The following is a 25,271-nucleotide window of genomic DNA, read 5'->3' on the forward strand; positions in this document are numbered from 1 at the left end:
ATGAAGAAACTGGAGTTCATATGAAGAAGTCATATGAACTCCGGGTGGTCACAAAAATTTTAAGGGGAAATACGGACTCGAATACAACCAACCTCTTCTTAGGCTTCCCTCTCTCTCTATGCAATCTCTTTTATATTTTTGCTTTGCTGAGAAAGTTGAAGCTAGATTTGGGGTTAATTTTTCCCTAAAATATGCTCAGGAAGGGAAATAGTATCACTTGATCATGTTTTCAAGGCACTTAATTATAGTTTATTACATATCGATGACAGGAATTTTTGTTTTTTTATTTATTGAAGTCTCCCGGAATGTACTGGTTGGTTAACATTTGCTAAGTGCTCACTGTTTGAGGTGCATTCATTCATCTATCAACAAATAACACAGTTAAAGCACTTTTTGTCTGTAATGAAAAACAATATCAAAGTTGAGAGGAACTTCCACGTTCTTTCAATCCCACTACCCATTACACCGTATTTCAAACAAATGACTTTTCAGCTAATGTCTGAGTACCTGAAAAGCCAGAGAACACATCTGTGGACAACTGTGTCTGTTACAAAGGTTTTTTTTTTTAAGAGTTTCAAGGTATTGGCCTTAAGTTGGAAATGTTTCAATTCTCTTCTACATAAGCTCTTTAACTGTATGGAAACGAAGTTTATCTTATACTCCACCATTTTTTTTCTTCTCCAAGATAGGTGGCCCACGCTCTTCAACTATTTCTTACATGGAAGTCATTTCCAAGTCCCCTCGTGATCCTAGCTGGTCTCCTTTGAGTGCACTCCAATGTATATATTCTTCTCCATTAGAGTGCCCTGAGTGAACTCAACATCCTCTGTTTGGCCTGACTACAACAAAAAAGAGTTTTTTTCTTGCAAAGTAGTCAGGAATACAAAGCATACAGAGGTAAAAAATTCTTTGAAAATACTGCAAAGTGATACATATTCAAATGCCAGTTGACATGACAAAAGCTACAAATAGTGAACTGAACGGAGGCCAAAGGTTCTAAACCAGAGAAGTCATCGTAGAAGAGTTTGATCAAATATTCCCTCTCAGATTGACAGAGAAGAAGGTAGAAAGCATTTTGTGTAGGAGAGAGAACATAATATGTGGTATCCAGAGATCACAGATAGAATTGCTGTGGCAGAATAGAGGACCTCTACTGAAAGATCCTGCGATAAGGAGGTTGTGAGAAGAAGGGTTCTTGGGGTGGAGGAGAGTGAAGGTCAAAGAAAAACTATGGTCACCATCTTCCATGTGACCCATGCTTTACATACGTTATTTCATTTACTCCCCATAACTGATGTGTTGAGCATCAGTATGCACATTTAAGAAGTGAGGAAAGGACAGACATGGCAACAGATGGAGTCTGAAGTCAAGCATAAGTTCTGTTCTACCTATAAAGACTTAGCCCTTCCTTCTACATCTCATGGAAGAGGGACAGTTGGTGAGAAATGCCAGGGTGACCATGAAGAAGGGTCAGAATACTTTATTGCCGACTGTGAAGGAAGTAAAGATACTGTATTTTAGTCTTAGTAAATTCACACCTGTATAATTCTAACTTAAGAAGATTCCTAATCATTAAGAATTTTCGCCAGGTTTGGCGTTACAGGCCTGTAATCTCAGCACTAACAGGAGTAAGGCAGAGGATCACTAGCTCCAGGGAAACCTTGGCTACATAATAAGTACCAGGCCAGCCTAGGCTATATAGCAAGATCCTGTTTTTTTAAAAAAAAAAAAAAAAAATGGTTGAAAACATACCACCGAATTTGTGTTTCTGTCAATCAACAAATGGTTCCTTCTAAATCACATTCCTACAAATGAAAGTACACACATAGTCATCCCAAAGAAGGTAATTTACAGAATTCTATAGTTCACTCTGTTTTTCATTGGTGAATCACTTTATTTCATGAATCACCTTGTTTCTTATCAAGCTTCCCAATTTTTCACAGGTTGTGTGTCAGCAATCTGCAGATATCACAGGTTAGAAGTTAGAAATGGCTCTAGAGTTCCATCAGTCCCAGCTGCTCTACAAATAAGAGGCAAGAATTAGAGCTGGGCACCCATGGCTCACACTTGTAATCCTAGCTTCTTGAGAGGCTGAGATCAGGAGGATTGAAGTTCAAGGCCAGCCCAGGCAAACAGTGTGTGAGACTACATCTCCAAAATAAGCAGAACAAACTGGGCTGGAGGTGTGGCTCAAGTTATCTCTCAAGTGGTAGAGCGGCAGCTTGCAAAGCTCTGTTCAAACCCCAGTCCCACCAAAAAAAAAAAAAAAAAAAAAGTAGAGAAACTGGGCAACTTACCACAAAGCCAATAAATGTAGTACAAAAGCAAAGCTCAAGTCCATGCTTTTGGACTCAACTACTCTCAGGACAAAATCTACTAGACCAAATCCAAAACCAGTGTCTTCAAGCCAGCGCACACCCAACTGATGAGTGGAACAAGGCAGCCCTGCTCAGGGGACCTGGTCTTTCTTGCACTGAGTTAAGTTGTGGCTTAACTGAATTAGTCAAATCTGCAGCTTCCAAATATTCAGACAAGGCCTCCGTTGGACAGTCCCATCCTAAATCCCTGTTCCATTTTCTGTGGCTATATCTTGACTTCAGTTGAAGAAAAATGAGAAAGATGGGTGTGCAGATATACACATTCAGAAGAGCTGAGTTTTTCTTCCTGGTGGTTATGAGGTCATTCTTGTCAGTATGCTTAACTCAATTCTAACTCATGTCTAAAATTCATATTTTCCTTCCTCAGAGTAATAACATTGAAATAAAAATACTTAGAAGTCTCATCTGATCAGATCAAAGTCACAATTGGTTGGCTCTTCACTGTAAAGTCCTGAGATTTGAGTTCACAGGTCAAAGAGCTCTTTCAGCTCTTCCTGTTTTCCTTAGTCCTTTAGATTGAAAGCAGTCTTTTTTGTTCTGTAATGTACCCCAGCCTGGCCTCAAACTCATGACCCTCCTGTATCCACCTCCAGAGTGCAAGGATTAAAAATGTGCACCACCATATTGGCTTCTAAAAAATCTTCTAATATCCCAAAATCCTGATCAGCTCAGTTGTCCCAGGTTACTCAGGCACACACTACAAGAATTGAAGGTACTAACTGGGTTTCAGTTTATTTCCTTTTTTTCTTCTTTTTTTTTTTAATGTGTGCATCTAAAGTAAGTTTCTTCCCCCCAGTCCCACCATGGGCACTTAGTAGGTTTTAATTTTATAAAACATTGTGCAACCAGATACCTTAGGGGAGAGTAATTAACTTGGATTATGTTTTCATTTCAGTGAATTTAAGTGAGAAGCCTAAATACTGATTTTTGTCTATCGCCAAATGGGAAAACACACAACCATCACTCACTTAAGTATATTCCTTTGTCTTCTACAAACACTGTCCTAATAATTGTTGCAATTTGCCCTTTTCTGAAGCAGGCCTTTCTCAGGAAATGCTATGGATTATTTAAAATAATGAAAAAAAGCCTGCTTTTAATTTTGATACGTGTTCCTGGCAGTCTCCAATCCACACTGGCCACTGACTACTACCATTAAAAAAAAGGGGGGCAGAATGTTCATTTCAACAGATCTATGAGCCTGGTGTTGTTTCAGACACTAAATATTGCATAAATGCAAGATCAAGTTCGAGTTGAACTCAAAATTATTTCATAATGAGGATGAGGAGATGAAGAGCTGTGGTCATAACTAAATGGCCTGAGTCAAGGAAAGAATGACTCTTACCTGTGTGGCATCTCTGCAAAGTAGAAGTGAGTCTTGGAATTAACCTAGAGTCAGTTCCAAATTCCACCATTTATCAGATAATAAGCTTGGACAGCAAATGAACCCTAAGCCTCTTTTGGTCTGTAAAATGGGAATGATAGCTGTTACTTTAAGTGGCTATGGTAGTGTGTAGTGAGAGAGCAATGATTGCTGTGTACACAGTAGATGGCAACTATCACCCTCCTTATTACCATGCACATAAATTACCAAGGAAATCCCCCAGCAGTCAGCAAATAGCAACTAACTCATGGCTGTCATTATTCTGCCTACACAATGAAAGCCTACATTGGCTGCCTCTGCAGAACACAGCTAATTTCACGGATATGTTAAGATGGTGTCTTCTGGGTTCGGTGGTATCCACCTGCAGCCCATGTACCTGAGAGGCTGAAGCAGGAGGATCCCTTGAACTTGGGGTCAAACTAGGCAACATAAGTGAGATTCTAACTCAAAAAAAAAAAAAGATGATCTAGTTCTGGCCTATGACTCTGGCACTTTTCAACTAAAACACTGCAGTAAAGCCTTAATTTGGATAAATTCTGTGCTATGTCAAGAAATAATTATAAATTGTGGATTCCTCTTTTGGATAATATTTTTTAAGTATATTTTTATTAATTTCAAGTTCATAAGCAATCAGACTAAGCTGGAATGCTTTCTGTTGCAAGTCTGTTGGGGGCCATCGGCAAATGGATGAGGTTCACAAGTGTCAATTTCCTCTCTCCACATGGGTCCACTTCCACAATACTTTACGTACAGTCTTCCAGTTCACATGGCTGATTTACATGGTCTATGCTGAGTTTGCTATACAAAGACCCACAAGGATTCTTATCTGAATGTTAAAAGGTTTCGTTTTCAATCTTTTTGTCCTAGCTTGGTGGATATATAATTGACAAATGGAAACTATATATGTATTCAAGGTGTATATGTGATGTTTTGACATATACATTGTAAAATGTTTATCACAATCAAGCAAACTGACATAGTCATCACGTCACATAAAAAGTATTTTTTTAAATAAAGTTCCACTCTTATCCCTGGACTAGTAAGAAGACAAAGTGATTTTAACCAAGCAGAAACATTATCTCAGGATGGCATGAAATTTTCTTGTTTATGGCCTCTTGAAAGGAAATACACCTAACTGTTATGTTAGCTTTGGTGGGGGAGAGACTTTGGCACTGAAGCAGGGAATAAAATAAATGCCCCTCAGTTAAGCAGTCATTGGGATCCCTAATGGAGTTCGATGGCTAGACTTTCAGGAAGTTCATAGGTTCAGACGATTCAAGTGGGTCTTTGAAAAATGGGCCAAATGACTGATGTCCAGTGTAGAATGGAAACAATGAATGTGCTAACAACAAATCACTCTTATCTGCTCATTAATGGGAGTCCCCCAAGGACTTCTAATAGGCTATATTGCCAAGGTAAGTTGGGTTACTAGATCAGTTGTTACGTAAAATAATAAAAGGACATTTCTTCCAATAAGTCATTTTTCATGTAGTTTTTAAATAAGAGCACACAGACACAAAAAAAGGAAACCCTTTCTATGAAACAGGATCACAAACCATATTCTCTACCTCAGAACTCAGCACTCTCCATACTGTTGCTATCAGAGGCTTGTAATAAAATAACCCCTCCTTCCAAACCATTTTATTTTTCTCTATGTCCCTTCCTTGAAGATTTGGCCTTAAAACAAAAATTCTCTATTTGGAGTTGCACACTTGCAGGATAGGAGTAACCTTAGCAAGACACAGAATAAGAAAAATATTTTATGTGAGTACAACCTTATGAAATTTACAAGTTATTCTACACAAATCATTTTGTTTGATATATTCATTCAATAAGTACCTTGTGAGGGTCGTCAGAGATGCAAAGGAAAGGGGATCTCCTCTGTTCCCTAAGTCACGTTCCACCCTTGAAGCAGGTAGGATATTATTATTCTTTTAGGTAAAAGAGATTAAGGTTGCTGCCTCAAATCACACAGCTAGAAAGAGCCAGAGTCAGAGTGAAAATGGAAGTCTTTCTTTACTAAGTACTGTGTTTGTGCAGCTCTGTAAGGCTGCCTCTCCTGCTCTGTAAATAGAGGGCTCCCCCACCTCACTGAGGGAGACCCGCCTCGCGTCCTCAGCACTAGCGACTCAGTGGGACCTAAATAAGGATTCACATTGCTGCAGTGTCTTCTGGTAAAGATATTTTTCCCATTTAAGCCCTGAGTTGATCTCAGGTCTGCTACAGTAGAAACTGCACCCTGTGTGGACCGGTGCTTGGAGTGTCTTTCAAGTTTTGTATGGTACAAACTGGAGAGACATGTTTTTAAGAGGTAAGGGTTTCTGCCTTTTAACAGTGAGTATCACCTGATTTCCAAAGATCTCTTTCATGGGACATCAAATATTTATTCTCACAAGAATAAAAGTGGTAGTCATTAGTACATGTCCCAAAATTATTTCATTTATTTTTGTTTGGAGGGAGGGGTGAGTGGCAGTGGTGGTGGTTTATTTCATTTTGTTTTGTTTTTGCTTTGCTGTTTTGTTTTGTTGAGACAAGTTCTCATTATGTAACACAGCCTGGCCTAGAACTTGCAGTCCTCCTGCTTCAGCCTCCTGAGAGCTGAATTACCAGAGTGCATTGTCATACCAATATAATTTTTTTTTATTGTTTTATTATTCGTATGTGCATACAAGGCTTGGGTCATTTCTCCCCCCGTCCCCACCCCCTCCCTTACCACCCACTCCGCACCCTCCCTCTCCCCCCCACCCCCTCAATACCCGGCAGAAACTATTTTGCCCTTATCTCTAATTTTGTTGTAGAGAGAGTATAAGCAATAATAGGAAGGAACAGGGTTTTTGCTGGTTGAGATAAGGATAGCTATACAGGGAGTTGACTCCCATTAATTTCCTGTGCATGTGTGTTACCTTCTAGGTTAATTCTTCTTGATCTAACCTTTTCTCTAGTTCCTGGTCCCCTTTTCCTATTGGCCTCAGTTGCTTTTAAAGTATCTGCTTTAGTTTCTCTGCGTTAAGGGCAACAAATGCTAGCTAATTTTTTAGGTGTCATACCTATCCTCACCCCTCCCTTGTGTGCTCTTGCTTTTATCATGTGCTCAAAGTCCAATCCCATTGTTGTGTTTGCCCTTGATCTAAAGTCCACATATGAGAGAGAACATACGATTTTTGGTCTTTTGGGCCAGGCCAACCTCACTCAGAATAATGCTCTCCAATTCCATCCATTTACCAGCGAATGATAACATTTCGTTCTTCTTCATGGCTGCATAAAATTCCATTGTGTATAGATACTACATTTTCTTAATCCATTCGTCAATGGTGGGGCATCTTGGCTGTTTCCATAACTTGGCTATTGTGAATAGTGCCGCAATAAACATGGGTGTGCAGGTGCCTCTGGAGTAACCTGTGTCACAGTCTTTGGGGTATATCCCCAAGAGTGGTATTGCTGGATCATATGGTAGATCAATGTTTAGCTTTTTAAGTAGCCTCCAAATTTTTTTCCAGAGTGGTTGTCCTCATAAAACTAAAAGCTTCTGTTCATCAAAAGAAATGGTCTCTAAACTGAAGAGAACACCCACAGAGTGGGAGAAAATATTTGCCAACTACACATCACACAAAGGACTGAAAACCAGAATATATAGGGAACTTAAAAAACTAAATTCTCCCAAAACTAATGAACCAATAAAGAAATGGGCAAGTGAACTAAACAGAACGTTCTCAAAAGAAGAAATTCAAATAGCCAAAAAACACATGAAAAAATGCTCACCATCTCTAGCAATAAAGGAAATGCAAATTAAAACCACACTAAGATTCCACCTCACCCCTGTTAGAATAGCCATCATCAGCAACACCACCAACAACAGGTGTTGGCGAGGATGCGGGAAAAAGGAACCCTCTTACACTGTTGGTGGGAATGTAAACTAGTACAACCACTCTGGAAAAAAATTCATTTGTTTTCAAAGGGGAAAGTAGCTTGCTCTTTCATCGGCACACAGTGATTGGCCTAGGGGCAAAGAAAGCATCTCACCAATCTGAAGAGCACTAATAGGCACAAACATAACTGTGCTACAAGGAAAATAAAGATAGTGTGACAAGAACAAGAAAGGGACTGCCACATTCCATAAACTGACCTGTCACAGCCGCACACTAAGCAAAAGAAACTTTAGGGTACACTAATTGTTATCACGAGTCAGGAACTCTCAACTATGCTCAGCCTATGCTATGGCATTGGTCAGAACTCCTCTTTGGGAACTTATGCTTATCAACAATATAGTTGTCACTTGAAAGACATCATGATTGCCTGTATTTTCTCTTCCACTCGTCTGTGGAATATGCATGTGTGTGTGTGTCAATGTAGTCTAGACTGCCTTTGAACCTAAGATCCTCCTGCCTCAGCCTCACAATTATTGAGATTAGAGGCATGTGTCACAGGTTCAGCATGGAATCTTTGTTTCCCCTTCTGATTGTCATCAATGGGACTTTTTCAGCCTCTGGATCATGGCAGCTCGCAGTTTTGCTATAACCTCTCTGACTTAGATTAAAAATAAGATTGAGGGTAACACAGGAAAAGCCTATCTGAATAGACCTTCAGGATGTCTTGATGTCGTGGGGAAATAGGGCCTGCCACTGCAGTCAGGTCTACACACAGAGAAGTCCACTCCTAAGAGCTCTGTTCCTTTGAGGACAGCCACCAGGGGGAACAGAAAGGAGAGCAGAAATAACCAGGCTGATAGGAGAATAGTGGCTGCAGTGAAGAAGAGTTAAAGGGGAAAATTTAAACATTGTCCAATATGGCAACCACCAGCCACATGTGGGTATTTGGAACAATTTGATATGTAGTCATTCAAAATGAGGTGTGCTCTAAGTGGAAAATACACACAGGATTTTGTATCAAAAAGAGAATGCAGGGAGAGGGGATAAAGGAGGATGATGGAGGGGGTGAATTCAGCTATGATATATTGTAAGAACTTTGGTAAATGTCACAATGTACCCCAGTACAACAATAATAAAAAAAAGAAAAGAAAATTATTCCTATCCCATAAAAAAGCAAATGCAAATATCTCAACAATTTTTATATTTATTATATGTTAAAATGTTATGTTTTAAATAAAATATGTTATTAAAATTAATTCTACTGATTTCATTGCAATTTTTTATTTATTTTATCAGCACAGATCTCAGGTCTTCATGCTTTTGAGGCAGCCTTCCTACGGCTGGAGCCACACCTCCAGTTACCCCTATTGCTCTAGTTATTTTGGAGATAGATTCTCTCTTTTTTCCAGTCTTATCTGTACCTCAATCCTACTGTTTTATACTTCCCTCCATCACTGAAATGACAAGCACACACCATCTCACCCAGCTCCTCTCTACTGAGATAAGATCTCACTGGCCTGGAACCACAATCCTCCCAATCTCAGCCTCCAGATAGCTCCAGATGACAGGTACACGCCACTGTGCCCAGCTATTGACTGAGATGGGGTCTTGCAAATGATTTGCCCAGGCTGGCCTCAAACCTCAAACCTCCCAATCTCAACCTCCCAAGTAGCTAAGATTATAGATATGAGCTACTGGCACCTGGCTTATTTCACTTTTTTAATGTGATTTTAAAAACATTTAAATTACGTCTGTGGCTCACATTATTTCTGTTGGCTAGCACTGTCATACATAGTGCTTTAACTCAGCTGTTCTTAGCCACAAAACACAAGTGCATCTGGAAAGCACAAAACAGAACCCATGTTTTTAACAAATTGTATCTTGACTAAGTAGTCCCAAAGCACAAATGACCACTGGAGTCCCTTTGGAAGCTTTCCCTAAGGAGCCTTACCTTTGCACTCACTGAATCTTCTTTCTCCCAAGCAGAAATTCTTTTCAGTTTCTCTAAGAAAAGCTGTTGTCAGGACGGTTTCCCTTACCCTGAGTAAAATCAAAAAGAATGTCAAAATCAAGGATTGACAATCTCAACCCTATAAAACTTATGACTTGCCTTTTCAGATTCAGACCATTCCAACTATCTGAACTTCAAATTGAAGAGTCAACCTAAAATGAACCGTAGACTGACACTTGCATTCTTAGGTCAGAAGATCACTTGGGTTAGCCCTATTCGTGACCACAGCTGTTCAATCCTTGGACCATGTGGAAAAAAAAAAAAAAGGCAGAATAATAAGTCTCAAAACATTTTGATCCTTTTGGGATAGCGTAGGGAATGAGCTTCTCACACTTGGATGTCGTATGAAATAACATCAATGCACTTTCATTAGTAATTACTCTAAAATAGCTTTGACTCTAATTAGTGACACTTGGAGTGATCATCATAGTAATTTGTACTTATCAGAGTTCCATCAAAGAATTAGACAGATACAGAAATTGAATATTTGGAAGGGGAATGAGTTGTGTATTTATTTGATTACAGGTCAAGAAAAATTGACATAAAAAGTTAGGGTCTTAATGTTTTCCTCACATAACCAGAAATTTCAGTGAGTCATCCATAGCCTATGTTGCAACTCTGTGATTCCAATAGGGATCTAGGCTATTTCTTTCTTCTCAGGGACATTTAGCTACCTGACCCTCATTCTCAACATCTGTTCTTTCTTGGTTGCAAGATGGCTGCTGAATAGCCAAGGAGTAGCACTTCCTGTGTGAGAAAAGCAAAAGCCTTCCCAGAAACCCTCAGCTCATTTCCCATTGGCCAGAACTATGTCACATGACCAAACCTGAGACTGGCTAAGCAAACAGTTTGAGCTGGGCTCATTGCTACTCTGAACAAAACCAGGTTTCTTTTACTAAGGAAAGGGGGATACACTTTGGATGGGCAATGGCAGTTCCTGTCACCAAATGCTCTGGTAAATTTCTCTAATCACCTTAAATATAACAAAGCTCAAACAACTGAAAACAGTGCCCTTTCACAAGTAAGAAAAAGATGGAGAGGAAGAGCATACAAACTTAAGAAACTCTCAGATTTATAAATCTTGTTAGAGGCAAATAGGACTGTGAACTATTTGCTGACTGCCTGAAATCAGATTTTTATCCATTTTAATAATGGTTTTAATATTAATGAGATAGTCTAATAATTATCAGAATAATATTGAACAAATAGCATTTGATTATAAAAGGCATTAAAACTATGAGTTTAATGGCCAAGAAAGCAATTTGTAGGGGAAATGTCCTGTAGAGCCCCAGTTTTCTGTGAATAGTGTCTTCCAAATGGCATCTTTGACAAATTTAACCTTTTTTCTCTGAAGGAATATATAAATAGCTACTCCAGTCTGGTGATTAGAAAAAAATCATCTAGTTGAATCACCAAGATACCACAGATAGTGTGAGCCTACCAAAAGGAAATGACATCACCTAGCCAGCGATTCATCCTTGGGCTGCATGAGATATGTTCTTAGAAGAACAGGAACGTGGCTATAAATGTTTCTATCCTTCGATCATCTTGCAAGGGAACCAATCTTAGTCTTTCAATCTGTGGATCTTGAGTCATAAGTGAATTGAGAAATCAATTTTTATAGAAAAGGAATGGAAGAATGGAATAAAATAGAACAGAAGTAGAAGTAGAATAGAATAAATAGAATAGGTCTATCTTATACAGTAAGGGTGTAATTGCACTAATAACTTCTGTTCCAGGGGTGTGTGTGTGTGTGTGTGTGCATGTGTGTGCATGTGTGCTGGGGACAATATAAAACAAATTTCTCTCTGTGGGCTGTGGTTGAGATAGTTGGACAAGCCACAGTTTCAGAAAACCTAAGAGCAGCCATTTGCATAGGTCACCAAAAAGAAAAGGCAGCCCTGAAAAACAGCACAGTAACTAAACAAGAAATGAGCCAAAAAAAATTAAAGTCAAGTGCAGTACAGAGCAATGCAACCTCCACACCTTGGAGTGCCCAGGATACAGGAGGATTAGCAGTAATGAGTGAGTGCTTGTGGACAGAATGGCAAATCTTCACCTTGTCATAATTGGCCTTGATTCATTGTGAGTGGGAGAAAATATGACACTTTAGAGCAAGGGACAAGGACAAAGTGGGCGTCCAAGAAGGAAACAAACCCAACCTGAAAGGATTTCAGAAAAGTAGCAAGATTGTGATTCTTCCCAGCCATCTGTGTCAGGTGCCACCTAGAGAGAAGGGATCAGCAGTTAAACAAGACTGCGCTTGCAAAACTCACATGCAATTAGTTGTGTTCACATGCCTAAATTAACAGTTACTGCTTTGTGTTGTTTTCACTCTTTGCGAGTAATTACTTCTGTTGTTTTCGAAAGTCACAAGTTAAAGAACACTGTCAGTAACTTTTAATGAAAATACCTGATATGGTCAACCCAATTTGGTTTTCCAGAATTTACCAAAGGAATGGATGTCTGGTACATGAAGTTTTCATAACCTTATCTTGGTTCTGATAGTGTTACAAATGGCAGCCCAACAAGAAGGGACTTTGACAAGAACTGTACGTGTTAGCATAAGCCATGGGAATGTTCCAGAACGATTGTCTAATGCCTAAACCATAGTCTGTACACATTTGTTCCACAATTTTGTAGGTGAGAAGCTGAGCATTATAGAATCTTCTGCCTCCAACATGCACTCCTCTCTGCAAATGCAAAGGCATAGACTGAAGGGAGGTGGTGTAGCCAGCAGTGACACCTGGCTTTTGGCTCAAAGAGCCATTTCAGTCTGCATCCTGAATTCAATAGAGCTACCTCTAACTTACCATATTTCCAGTGACTTCCTCTTCTCTCTCTCTCTCTCCATCCACATCCACCACACCATTGGGTAATGTCCTATGCTTTACATTTTGTGTGAAACAACAAATTCACCCATCATCGCAGATCCACAGTAACCCTTCTTGACATCACCGCCAAGGAACGGAGAAGTGTCACCTCCCCTCCCTGCCATCCACATATTATGCCATCCTGTCATTTCATTTCCTGTGGATATTGACTTGACCAAATCATAGCTGCATACAAATGTTTAAGACATAAAAAGGGTTTAGCTGGGTACCATAGCATGCACCTGTAATCCCAGCTACTTAGGAAGCTGAAGAGGAAGCGGGTTAATGGGGAATTCAAGGTCAGCCTAGACTATGCAGTGAGACCCAGTCTCAAATAAGGTGGTGAGGGGAGTAAGATATAATTTACAAATGTTGTAAAGGAAACCCTTAGCTATTACCCTCCTTGAGAAGGTTGTATTTCCTGAGACAAAACAAAATCTTCTTTAAAAGTTGGAAAAGACCAGGTGCAGTGGTTCATACCTATAATCAAAAAAGTTAGCAAGACCCCATCTCAAAAAAGAAAGGTAAACATGGCGGTGTATATGTCCTCTAGCTACACAGGAGGTGTAAACTGAAGAATGACAATTCAGGCCTTGGGGCAAAAAACACAAGACCCTACCCGAAAAAATACCTTAAAGCAAAAAGTGCTGGGAGCATAGTTCAAGGGGTAAAGTGCTTGCCTACCAAGTGGGAAGTCATGAGTTCAAAACCCCAGTACTGACAAAAAAAAAAAAAAGTTGGGCAAGTATGAAACTGATCAGGTAAATACCTAAAAGAACTTTAGAAAAAACTCAGTCTTTGCCAAATTCATGACAATTAAGTCCAACTTGTACTGTCTTATGGACGCCTGTTCTGTCTGAGTGTTTAGCCTGCTTCCACCACCACACATACCCCAGCCATTTTGCCGGGAAGTAACTTTGGTGGAAGCACTTTTCAGATCCTCCAACTCCCACATCACAGGAATGGACAGGTGACAGCAGGAGTCTCTCCCTGCATGTGTTAAAACCAAAGCTTCTGAAGTAGAGCCATAGCCTGGGCTGCTGGAGGCTCTCTTCCCTATTTTGAGATGAAAGCCCACCTAAAGTAGAAGAAAGTGGGGGCAACTTTGAGTTCCAAGCAGAGCCAAAAGGAGAAAGAAAGAACAAGCTAATGACCATCCATGGGACTCTGAATAAAGTCATTCCTGAAACCAGGCTATCCGGTACACAAGCCATTGGCTGGCCATTTGGCTTCAACTGCGTGGTGCTGGGTTTCTGTCACTTGCCATCGGTAAGTTCTGATGGAGGTTCCACATCTACTTCTCCACGCTGGGCCAATGGTTTGCTCTGACATTTCTAGCCATATGGCCTGCCAAACTCCTCTTGGCCAAGATTCGGTTATGTGGTTTTTCCTCCAGAATGCCTTCCTTGAGCTTCCAGGAAAAGGCAAGCCCAGTGCCCTCTGTTTCCCAGAGTGCCTTGTGCCTGCCTGCGCAGCACTTCTCTGTCTAGCCCCTGAGCACTGGGAGGGGCTTGGTTCTGCCTGCTCCTGGCATTGCTAGCTATAAAGCAGTGCCTGGCACAGGACAGAGACTCTGTAGAATTCTGCTGAATAGTGTTTGCCAAAGGAAGCACAATTGCCAAGGTGAAAGCTCAGAGGAAGAAATGGCTGTCTATAGAATCTCCACAAATAACACCTTCTGATTCCAAAGGATAAGTTAACCACAGACATCTCCCTGGTGAACTACAAAAGCTACAGGCAAGCTGGCAGAGTGGCTCAAGTGGAAAAGTGCCTGCCTAGCAAGCAGGCAGGTCCTGAGTTCAAACACCAGTTCCACCAAAAAAGAAAAAAACAGTCATTTATTACCAACTATTGCATACTGTATGCTTTGAGCCAGGCTCCTGTAATCCTAGCCACTCAAGGAGGAAGAGATCAAGAGGACCCTATCTCGAAAATCCCCATCACAAAAAAGGGCTGGCAGAGTGACTTAAGGTGTAGGCCCCGAGTTCAAACACCAGTACCACAAAAACAAAACAAAACGAATGCTGTAGACCTATTCTGTTTCCATCTTTCTGGGCCCTGCAGAATACGGATATCTCACTTTATCACCGATTAATTAATTGATATGGTCATGTATTCAACAAATAACTCTATAAACTCAAAAGCCAGGTTGTTATTGTCTATGCCAGCCATTCAAAATTGGACTTAATTCATACTGTCAGCGAAGAAAGGAAATTAGATTTAGAAAATGTGCAACATGTAAGCCAACACTTATTTTTTCCTTTTTTTTCTTTTTTTTGGTGGTACTAGAGTTTGAACTCAGGGCCTTACACTTGTTAGGCAAGTGCTCTACCACTTGACCCACGCCACCAGACCTTTTTGCTTTAGTTTATTCTCATGTAGGAGCTCATGCTTTTTTTTGCTTTGGGCCAATCTTAGATCAAGACCCTTAAACCTCCACCTCCTGCTGGGATTACAGGTATGTATCACCACACCCTGTCCTGAACCAATATCTCTGTTCTCTTTCTTTTCTGCTTTTAGATTTTTCAGTGTTTCTAACACTGTGAAAAGCATGCATGTGTATATTCTCTAAGGGTTTTTGCATTATCAGAAGCTTAGAAGTAGATAAATTAAGGAAGATAATTTGCATCCATAAATGTGATCAAAATCACTACATGATTTTCCAATCTGTGAAACCCTAAGGCCTTTTAATCCACTAGTATGACTAGAATTTTTTGATATTGCCATTTGAGGGCAAGCAATAGCAGAAAATTGAAAGTTATCTTCATAAAACTCCCTACTTAACTAGAAAGTTATCTCCAGGAGTTGACTGTCTATTTGGTTTTCTTGTTTGGTTGATTTGTTGGGGGTTTTTTTGGTGGGACTGGAGTTTGAATTCAGGGCTTCACTCTTGAGCACGCTACCACTTGAGCCACACCTCCAGTCCATTTTGCTCTGATTATTCTGGAGATGGGGTCTCATAAACTATTTGCCGGGGCTGGCCTAGAACTGAGAGCCTTCCCTCTCAACCTCCCAAGTAGCTGGAATTACAGGTGTGAGCTCCTGGCGTCCAGCTGAGGATTTGATTATTGTGATCGTGTAAACAGATTCATCTTCTTATCAACCCACTGGTCACTGTCGACACTCTATCTACTGAATAGTTGAAGAGATCTAGACTACTTCACCAGGGTAAAGGTGTCACTCTTACAAAGAAGAAAAACCCTGGGGACCCAACATACTTGTGTCATTTCTTCAGATGTATTTCTGGAGATTACAGAGCAGCAGTTAACTCAATGATAAGTCAAGGTACTGATAGCTCTGCAGCATCACATTGCTCTTCTAGCTGGAGGACAAGTTGTAAACAAGATTAGCCTAAGTTAAATGAAGAAAACTAGAGACAAAAATAAAAGTTCCTGAGTCTGGCGCCAGTTGCTCAGGCCTGTAATCTTAGCTTCTCAGGAGGATGAAATTCGAAGCCAGCCCAGGCAAAGAGTTGTTGAGACTCTAATCTTGAAAAACACCCATCACAAAAAAGGACTGGTGGGGTGGCTTAAGGTGTAGCCCCTGAGTTCAAACCCCAATACCACACACACACAAAAAAAGTAAAACACTGATTTCTAATTTCAAGTAATATGGAGTACTTCTTGCAGGCTTGGCCCCTGCAAGTGGCTTGTGACATAATCTCTGATTGCACATTACACTTAAAGATAGGAATAACCAGTTGGCTTACTTAAAAGGTATCAGATGAGAAAATACACACTGAACAAACAGGAAATGCAAGTAATAACACTTTGGAAACAAAAGTTTACCACTGGGCCTTTCAACTGTCTTGTCAACTGTCTATCAGGTCAAATTAGGGGAACTTCACATGATCCACCTAAAACACATTCTGTATCTGCCAATTCATTTCCATGATAGCAAAAATATTGTGTGCAGGTGCCTACCTATCCTGAAAGCCTATGTGTCAATCCACCTGACAAATATACCCATAAATGAAAAAAGATATAGTTGATACTTTCACAAATTATGAGCAATTAGCAAATTCTAACCAGCTGGTTATAACTGTCATTTTGTTTTATGTTATTAGGGAAATAAGCCCTCCTCATGTTTCTTTATGAATTTCTTTTTTAAAGAAACAGTCTACAGCTAGGCCTGTAGCCCCAGATACTCAGAAGGCTGAGGGAGGAGGATCACTGGAGTCTGGAGAACATAGCAAGACTCCATCTCAAACCAAAAGCAGTTTTAAAAAACCTCAGAAACAGTCTAGCAAAAATATCTGAAAACTTTTCAGTGCTCTAGATAATGAAACCATTTAAAGTCATTTCAGATAGTTCAATTTGGACAGAATTAAGGACAAAGCAAAAGCCAACGTCTCTTGTCTGTATCAAAAATTAATTACTATTTATTTAATTCAACTGTTTAATAAACATAATCCATGAAGTGATAAACACCTTCAATATACTGACTATGATATTTGGCTTGAGAGTAAAAACATGGGTAACTACATTGTTACCTGAATTTTCATGCCACAATTGGTAAAGTGAAAAAATTATAATCAGACACAAGCTTCAGTCATATTTTCTGGAAAGGTGACAGTATTTCAGGTGATTTCCCATAGAAATAATAACCAATTTTGGTAATATCAGGTGAAATTCAAGGGCATTCCCTTCTTCCTCTGCTTCTTTTCCTCGTCTTCCTCCTCCTCCTCCTTCATGTCTCATTCTGTCTTCTCTCAGGGTTATCATTAAATTCTATGAGCACTTTGTCACATTTTAAAACCCACGGGTTACTCCATGTGTTTACCTGAGTTGGAAGTTGTTCTCTGTGCCATATTTACAATGAGAAGATAGACTTTGATTAGGCTAAATCTTGGCCCAAGACTGGCAGGTAAGCAAAAATCACTTGGGTCCAATATTCTCTGCAGCCATTGGAAATCGGTGCAACATGACAAATATCTCACCTAATTGATGACTGATGCCATCAAAGGCTTTTGGCAAGATGATATTCAGTTCTGGAACACTCCCCACACAAGGTAGGAGTATATCTGATCAGGAAGATCACAGTTTGAAGCCAGCCTGTGCAAACAGTTTGCAAGCCCCTATCTCAAAAAAAACCCTTCACAAAAAAGGTCTAGTGGAGTCACTCATGGTGAAGGCCCTCCGTTCAAATCCCAGTACTGAAAAAAAAAAATTAGCATCATCAAGCTATGAAGAAAAATTAAATCCTTTTATCAGTCAACCACACATTAAGCATTCAATTAGGCACCTACTGTGTGTCACCCATGGCATTAAACGGAATGGTGGCTAGAAGGGCATTCAGTTCTTGCCTACAGTCCATCACTTCTGTGCTAAAATTAGCACAGTTTTTCAAATAAATCTTTGTTTAACATGGCTTACTCGTCATCATGCAACAAAAATCTCGGAGGTGAAATGAACATTGAACATCACATGGCCTACATTCTGCTGACAAGATAAAGACACCTAATGGTCTTCACATAACCCGACCCAACCTTCACAAATGCCATTTTGCAATTTAAAAAAATCAATTCGAATGGACCCAGAGAAATACCTCGTAAGTGAGTTTCTCACAGTATTGGAAATAAAATAACCAGTCCTTGAATCCCGTATTTTAAAATGTGTGCATAAACTTGTGAGCCAGGAAGAATGCACTGAATTACTCAGATTGGGTTTTCTTGGCAGCTCGCTCATCCTTTCCGAGCAGAGCTCTGCCAAAATCTTCAACTCCCACCTGGTGCTGTTCCTCAGAATACCATCATATCTTTCCATCAGTTGACTAAACAAGAAACCAACTAAAATCAGTTTTTTTAATCAGGTAAGTCACTCGGAACATTGAAGAGACAGGTTACTGCATATTTAATTATTATTATAAATTAAAGTATGAATATCATACTTATAGAAAGTAATAGAAACAGGTTACATAAAGGGTTTTTTCCTAAAATTGCTTCAGAGTTCAGATCACAATAATCTATAATATAGGTAACTATAAGATAACTATAGACAGCATTCATTCTAAAAACCTCAGCATCTTGGAAGTTACAAAAAAAATTTAATGGCACTGTTTTGTCTCAGTTTAACTAAATTCAGCATAAAAAGGAGAGAATCTTGGAAATTAAAGACTTTTTCTTTTCAATTACGTGGTGCCGAATGACTGAGCTCACTGAACTTTTCAATTAGTTATTTGGGTAGCGTGTAGACAGACATATGTTAGTTTCACAAGGAATGTGTCGTGCATATTAAGGCTCATAATTAATCATTCCACATTTGAGATCAAGGATATTTGTGTTCATAACTTTCCTTCTGCCTTCCAGAAAGAACAAATTCAGGTTAAAGTAGAGTGAAAAAAAATTATGGTAATATTGTGCTAAAAGGAGCAAATCGACAGTTCTGGGTAAACTCGATACTGCCGAAAAGATTCAGCAGACACAAAGGTGGTGCTGATGAATCCATAGGCAGCTGTGTAGGATCAGAGACAGCACAGTCTGCGTGTTTTCAAGTTGTTTGCCTTTGCCAATCCTGTTTCCTCTGCTTCGAGCTCTTAACTCTTCTCTGTGTACCTCTCTGAATTACCTCTCTCAGGTGTTCTGGGGTTCCAACGTCAGTATGAATCAGGAACTCCTCTGAGCACATGCATTTCTGCTCCACTTAACATAATGTAATTATGATCACTTACTCACCTTCCTATCCCTATGGACCTAACCCTGTTCCTCTGTAAGAGAAACACCTCCTGGAACCTGTAAATCAGCCGCTCTCCACCCGCGACCAGGGGCCCACAGTGTCACCTGCTCTGCTGGGATCCCCTGGGAACTTATTAGAAATGCACATTTGCAGGCTCCACCCTGGACCTGTTTGAATCTGGAATGCTGGTGGGGGCGAGGGAGGTAAAGACTAGCCCCCAAGGTGGTTCTCATGCATGGCAAAATTTGGGCTTCATCTCTGAAAGACAAATCCCCACTGGGGAAGTGTGGGCACGAGAGGGCTTAGGTCATTTCCCTTTGACTTTAACCTTGAGATTCCGTCAGGTTTATTTCACTGCTGCCACCAGGCTGCCTTCCCCAAGGCCAAGGAGGGTGCAGCTCTTCATTTCCATTAGTTAAGATGACAGGAGTTCTGATTTTCAGAGACTTCTCTAAAAAGAGCAGACAAAAGCAAAGAAAGAAGAATAGAAGTGGAGTGAAAGTTGCAGACAGTGGATGGTGCTGTAGATAACTAAATCAGAGGACTGCTGTCCTACTCTACACTATCTAGAAAAGAACAAGTTCTGATATTCTAGAATGCCATTATGCCATAACAGGTGGCAGACTCAGATATCCTGCAGGCTAAATCATCTCCCAAACATAGTTTCACAAGGAGAAAGAAATAGCCCCAAGACTTTGGCAAGTATGGTGGATCATGCCTCTAATCCTAGCTACTACAGAGTTGGAGATCAGGAGGAACACAGTTCGAGGCCAGGCTGGGCAAAAAGTTCAAGAGCCCCGCCCCCTCCGCACCCCGCAATCTCAAGCAATAAAAACCAGGTGTGGTGGCACACACCTAACCCAGCTACAAGGGAAGCTTGAGTAGGAGGCTTGAGTGATCAAGTCTGCCAGGGCAAAAAACTCATGATCCTACTGAAAAACAACTAAAGCCAAAGAGGGCTGGGAGTATAGCTCAAGTGATAGAGCACCTGTCTAGCAACCAGAAGGCTGTGAGTTCAAACCTAGTACCCTTGGGGAAAAAAGAAAGAAAGAACCCTAAGATGACAAACATCAAAGGGTCTGATGACACTGGAGACTTTGAGCAGTTTATTGAAGTTTTGAGGCCTTTCTCTTGGCTTCCATAAAATGGAGATATTGCCTTTTACACATGCTTATCTAACTGCTAAATTAACTGGGCGTGGTGACACACACATGTAATTCCAGCACTTGGAAAGTGAGGCAGGCAGGAGGATCATGAGTTTGAGACTAGGCTAGGCTACACAGACAGACCCTGTCTCAAAAAAACAAAAACTAAAAAAAAAAAAAATTTAAATAAAGCCTAAGTAAAGTCACCTCTGGAAAAGCTATAAAACATTCAAGTACCATATCATATCAATCTGATGATTACAACACCGTATCCTCCCTCTCTAGAGGATGTGACACCAATGTATCATTGGGAGACCTTCTTTACAGTTCTCTGATATCTATATGTAATGTTGGTAACGATGCTCGTAATTATATTAATAGCAAGGAGTGCATACTGCTAACACTTCTTCAACAAGCGTTAAAGTTCCACATATGAATCAAGTTTATCTACAATGTGAGAAATTTCAAGTTTTGATAAATTTTATCGTAAAATATATTTTCCCTAATTTAAAACGATAAGTCCTTACCAGAGAAATTATGAAGAATGTGAAAAAGAAAAAAAAGAAGAATATCATAACATAACCAGAAATAAACAGTCAATTATTTTTCATTTATTCCTACAGGTCTGCTTTTTCTGTTTCTTTTTCCAGTACTGGGGTGGGGTTTGAACTCAGGGCATCATACTTGCTAGGAAGGCCCTCTACCCCAAGCCCTGTTTTTGCTTTAGTTATTTTTCAGATAGGGTCTTACATTTTTCACCCAGGATCAGCGCTTAGGAAAATCCTCCTGCCTCTGCCTCCTGCATAGCTGGAATGACAGATGTGAATCACCAAATCTGGCTGATGAATCTATTTCGATTTGGAAATATTTTTCCACAAAATTATTTCTTCTAGCTGCATAGTAGTCTAGCACACAAGAGAGATGTGAGACTGACATTGAGATTATTATTTCTAGGACTTCACAATTCAAAGTGTGTGTTTTGTACATTTGTCCTTTTACCATCACTGTGTCTCTCTTTTTTTTTTTTTTTTTCCTTTTTGCTGTACTGGAGCTTGAACTCAGGGCCTTTACCTTGAAGCACTTGGCCAGTCCTTTTTGTGATGGGTATTTTCCAGATAAGGTTTCTCAAATTTGCCTGGGCTGGCTTCCAACCATGATCCTCCTGATCTCTGCCTCCTGAGTAGCTAGGATTACAGGCGTGAACCACTGGCACCCCGCTCACCACTGTGACTTAAGGATAAATTCTTAGCAGAGGAATTGCTAGGTTTGTGTTATAAACTCTTTTAAGACTTTTGAATCTGCGCACCAATCTTCTGTACCAAAACCTTGTATGACGTTACATTGCTGGCAGAATCATAAGATGGTCCTTGGTTTCTCACATTGTAGCCAATACAGTGCCACCATTTTTTAGCTTTGCCAGTGTTATAGTGATACAATGCTATCATATTTTCATTTCAATTTCCACTCAGTTGATTGCTTACAGAAGTTAACCAAGCCAAATCAGGAAAGATGTTTTAGAAATAATAACAGACTGTTAAGTGCTTCAAATAGAGAAATCACAAGGGAAAATTATACTTTTCATTTCTCAGAAAGACACAACGTATATCATCAAGATCAGAAAATACTTTAAATCTTCTACCTGTGGGTTGTAAATAAACTTACATTACAGATGATATGTAAACACGAATATAAGCTATACAGATGCACTTGAGATAGAGAGTGATCAATAGCAGTTGATTGCAAGTTGCTCTGGGAAGGGCTGGGCACCAACTCCTAATGAAGTTCAAATTTATCCTTAAGATCTTTCAAAGTTCAATGATAGGTTCTTCTATTCGGGTTATGTTGATTCTTTAAAAGGTATCTTATGCTATTTCCATAAATATACTAGTGGATGCTACTAGCAGAGGAGGAATACTGCTATTATAAGAATTTATATTAGTGAGCTGGCTGCCAGTAGCTCACGCCTGTAATCCTAGCTACTTGCAAAGCAAAGAGCAGGAGGATTGCTGTTAGAACCCAATCCCGGGCAAATAGTTCACAAGACCCCAGCTAGAAAAAAAAACTATCACAGAAAAAGGGGCTGGTGGAGTGGTGCAAGGTGTAGGTCCTGAGTTCAAACCTCATATCATAAAAAAAATTAGTAAATAGTAATGGTCGTATCCTTGCTTTTAAACCAATGTCATTACACTGTAGCCTGCATTATTATCCATTATTATAGTTTGCTCATTCTTTTCCAGGTGGATTATGCATATGGCTAAAGTGATGAAGTCTCATAATGGTCACTCCATTTCTTGAAATCTGCACACTTTGCTTCTCTTCCATTATCTATCCGAAATTGTTAAATGAGAACTTTGCATTTTTGTAAGTGTGGTCAACTTAATCCCAGGAAGCGCCTTATTTTCTCTGGGGTGCAGAGGGTCTCCCATACCTTTTTAGTGAGCATTTTCTGGCTCCTCATTGTCATTTTTTACTTTCCCATTATAAAAATAAATAAATAAATAACAGAGATTAACTATATTTAATAGACACACTCTATTTGTAATTTTTTTAATAGGACCACAAAAATTGTTTGAAAAAAGTTTGCTGGAAGTAGCATTCCATCATGTGTGGCAAAGCGATGGACTTGAGGATAAGGCTGAGAGAGAAAAACTGAAAAGTACAAAAGAAGTAAGTATGTCGAGAATGTTCTATGTGTTATGTAATATGCCTAGAGCTTTACACAAATTGATGAATATTGTTATAACACACCAGCACACACAAATACACCCCAAGGGCAATTTCTCCATAAAAGTATTACAGATTTTTAAACTTGATTTTTAATGTATCTGTAGTCTCTAATTTTTATCTATACACTTATAAATGTCACTTTAAATATGTCTTTTTAACTACATCTTACAAAGGTAAGGCATCTGTTCAGTGCCAGGCCCCATGGCTGTTAGTACCCCCCTGAGCTACAAAGAGGGCTGGTTTCCAGTGCAGATACACAGGCCACAGCAGGAATGGGGTTTCTCTCTCCTCTGCATTGCCCTTCGTCATAGCCTGACATCATTGGCTCCGAATGACCGTCTGTCTCTTAGACGTTCTCAGCATGACAAGTCATGGACACCACTAATTGTCCAGGGCTTGAGCTGTGCCCTCTGTCTAGGAGAGTTCTTCCTCTTGACCTTGTTTGCTGCTTTGCATTGCCTGCTGTTGTGCTTTCCCACCCAACTGCTTCTCTTCTGTCCTTACCTTCACCTGCTGTTATGTCTCCCCTTCTGGTCTTCCACTCTATCCTTCTTGGTATATTTTGAAAGTCAAGGGGAATTGGGAAGAAGGAACTTGGGAAAAATCTGGATTTCAGAGCAGTTAAAGTCATTCCAGGATGAAAGAAATGGAAACTCTGAAGAGAGCTGTATGATTTAAAATAATTCACTCAACAAACCTAGAGGTTTTAGAAAAGTATCCTGTACCCCATTTGCATGGTTTTATAACTCAGAATTATAGCAAGGACACAGGCAAAGATAATAAGTTAGAAAGGTTCTAGCATATATATAATAACTCAGTTATTTTAATACTAATATACTAATTATAATAGTAAGTCCCACTCCCACAGACTTAAGGTACAGAAAAATCTGAAATCTTGATTCTACCAATACAAGCTCCAGAAATAATTTTTTTTCGGTGCTCTCTGACAGTATCAAGCATGCTTTGATTTCATTAAAATTTTCTTAGCTGAGTCTCTTCAGGCCCTTGGCGCTCCTCTATGGGTGCAGACACAGGCAATACATGCACCGATGCAGTACACTTGAGGACACAGCTCGTCAAATCACATCAGCTAATAGGTGGGTCTGTTCCCTGGTGAATGAGAACACTATTGCTCAACCTGTACCCTTGCATCTTCCTTCAACCAGGTTTGGCTTTAATTGGGTTGTATCGAAATAAAAGGTATATTGACTCAACATTTAGTTGGACTTGCTCAAAGACTGTTCTAATTAAGTAATTCTTCTCTCTGCCCTAGCGCCATCTTCCTAGATACCTCTGCGCAATGAGAGCCAAGTGGAGAAAGAAGCGAACGCGCAGACTGAAGGGCAAAAGAAGAAAGATGAGGCAGAGGTCCAAGTAAACAGCTTGTGCACCCGCGGAGGCCAAAAGAGCAGGAATAAGGAATACCAGAGGCCGGGAGGGGACGCTGGTACAAGTTGTTGGACTGTATGCTTCTTGTCTAGAATTTGTCTCAGTGGATCTGGAGCTTCCATCGCCAAGACCAGCTCTGAGAGCCTACTACCCACCTTGCTCATGACCAAATTGTACCTGTTGGTCCTCTGCCCTGGACCTGTGGCATTCTGGACTAGTTCTGTTCTCAGTTGTGGCCGAATGTGATGCGTGTACAATAAACCATCTCTTTTGTGTCAGCTAAAGAAAAAAAAAAAAAGTAATTCTTATTCAGAATTAACTGTTAAAGGATGACTCATCAAGACAATCTATGCTTTGGCTGTTCTAACTGTTCTAAAGGAAGGACTTTGTTTTCCAGTCTATTCCAGTTTATTTCTAGCTATCAGGAATTAGGAGTCTTACAGATAACCAATCAATCATTTATATACCAAACCTACAGCCTTAGGTAAAGAGCCGTAGGTGCAAAGAGGTAAGCTAATCGAGAGAACTATGTGCTCTGCCCCAAAGACAGTTTGAGACTTAGGTGGTCTTCCCCCTGAATTCAGGGTGTGTCTGGAATCCTATTACATAGTGTTTATCCATGAATATGGGGGCTAATGACTAAATAGCAAAGGACTGAGGCTTACTGAAATTTCACTGGCTAGTCAGAGGTACAGAATTTTAGAAATGGAAAGAATTTCAGATACTGTCTAAATTAATTCTCTCATTTCCAATTGAGAAACCCACACACAATGGCTACCATTGACTCAAGTTCACACAATAAGTTAGGGGAAATGACCTTTATGTTT

General features: G+C 39.9%; 2 long non-coding RNA genes across 2 annotated transcripts in view; one reads left to right on the forward strand and one right to left on the reverse strand.

Moving 5' to 3' along the window:
* LOC141417305 (uncharacterized) overlaps positions 1–16,178 on the reverse strand; it is a 50,693-nt gene extending 34,515 nt beyond the window's left edge. The window contains exons 1-2 of the long non-coding RNA XR_012441826.1: positions 11,799–16,178; positions 9,577–9,665 (exon numbers count right to left, since the gene is read on the reverse strand). This is a non-coding gene — a long non-coding RNA (uncharacterized lncRNA). The remainder of the gene's footprint in view (positions 1–9,576; positions 9,666–11,798) is intronic.
* An 8,142-nt stretch (positions 16,179–24,320) lies between these two features.
* Positions 24,321–24,722, forward strand: LOC141417306 (uncharacterized). Its single transcript, XR_012441827.1, has 2 exons — positions 24,321–24,454; positions 24,486–24,722. It is a non-coding gene; the product is annotated as an uncharacterized lncRNA (long non-coding RNA).
* Positions 24,723–25,271: the final 549 nt, after the last annotated feature.

The sequence above is a fragment of the Castor canadensis genome, chromosome 15 (genome assembly GCF_047511655.1).
Source record: "Castor canadensis chromosome 15, mCasCan1.hap1v2, whole genome shotgun sequence".
Taxonomy (NCBI): domain Eukaryota; kingdom Metazoa; phylum Chordata; class Mammalia; order Rodentia; family Castoridae; genus Castor; species Castor canadensis.